The sequence below is a fragment of the Octopus bimaculoides genome, chromosome 11 (genome assembly GCF_001194135.2).
Source record: "Octopus bimaculoides isolate UCB-OBI-ISO-001 chromosome 11, ASM119413v2, whole genome shotgun sequence".
Classification (NCBI taxonomy): domain Eukaryota; kingdom Metazoa; phylum Mollusca; class Cephalopoda; order Octopoda; family Octopodidae; genus Octopus; species Octopus bimaculoides.
The window spans coordinates 7,636,070-7,637,510 of NC_068991.1; positions in this window are offsets into that span (position 1 = coordinate 7,636,070).

Below are 1,441 nucleotides of genomic sequence, written 5' to 3' on the forward strand. Positions count from 1 at the left end.
ATTTTGTAATTTTTTTCGATTGTGTTCTCTGTTTCGTCCATTTTCTAATTTAATTTTCCCCCCCTAATCCATGCATTTGTTATAGAATCTAATTATAAGACTCTTATAAATGTTAATCATGACTGTATTGTGTGTCGAACGCCTGACACATCTCTCTGCGAAATATGTATCTGAGATCCACTTCATGTGCACAATTGCGAAAATAAAATTATAATGTTGAAGTGAATCTAACGGGTTTTTTTTTTTTTTTTGTGTGTGTTCTCCAATTGCTTATAAACATCTTACACGCTGCAACTGTTTTTGTTTCAGCACACGACCTTAGATCAAGTCACTTGCTGTGCAAGTACATCTCCGAAATTATTTTACTTCTACGAAAGTGAAACCGATGTAAACAAGGATCGCTGCTTTGTGTGTGTGTTATTCACACAGCATTCAATCCTCACCGCTTTAATGTAGGAAAGTGTGTGTCGACTATAAATAGTAGATTAAAGGTTTCAAAAATGTGACGTATAAAAAGCTCCCAAAAAAGGATTTCTACTAGTCTTTTTTCTTTTAATACAGTCTATAGTATTTATATAAAAATTCCTCAGCACAAACACATTATACATGCAAGATTCACACAAATAAATACATACGCACATTTCGAGAGCTGATTGTTGTGGGTCGTAATTAAACACAGCATCGAGCCTTATAAAAATAAAGAATTTTTATCAATCAATAACTATTTTCCCCATCTTTCTCGCTAATACGACTAGAAATTTTATGAACATTGATACTTTCCCATTTAAGAATAAGCGCACTACTTATGATTTATTTTTTTAATAATTATCATTATTAAATTAATCAGTGTCGTAATTAAGTACAGTAAATAGCTTGCAATACTGCTAATTAACTGACCATCATCATCTGTTTCGGGATTAAAGGTGTCTTTAGTTAATTGCTCAACCTGCTAGAAATAGCAACCAAATCTCTATCAAATTACAGTCAGATAGCCATACAAGAACGGAAAGGTCACGGTTAGAATCCTTTTTCTGCGCAAAGATTAAATTAGTCCACAAGGGAAGTATCAATATTCATAAAAAGAACAAAGTAAAACGATCAACAAACTATGTGGTACGATTGTAGGACAGGCAAAACACCATGGGAAAGACAAATGATGCCCTGAACAAATACCCACAATTAAAGCGCAAAAAAAAAAAAAAAAAAAAAAAGAGACGAAACCCTTTTCTGTAACCCTTGGGCTATAGATTTTCGACATCCATTCAGGTTTTTTTTAAAAATATTTTTCGAGCAAAATGAAAGTAATGTAATGTGTATCCATAAAAGAAAGAACGCTATAATATTTAGTAATCTTTCACTTTCTGTAATTATACTAAAGTAAAATCAAATACTTAATAAATCACTAAGTGTTCTTATGAATATTCTTAATTATCTTAATTAT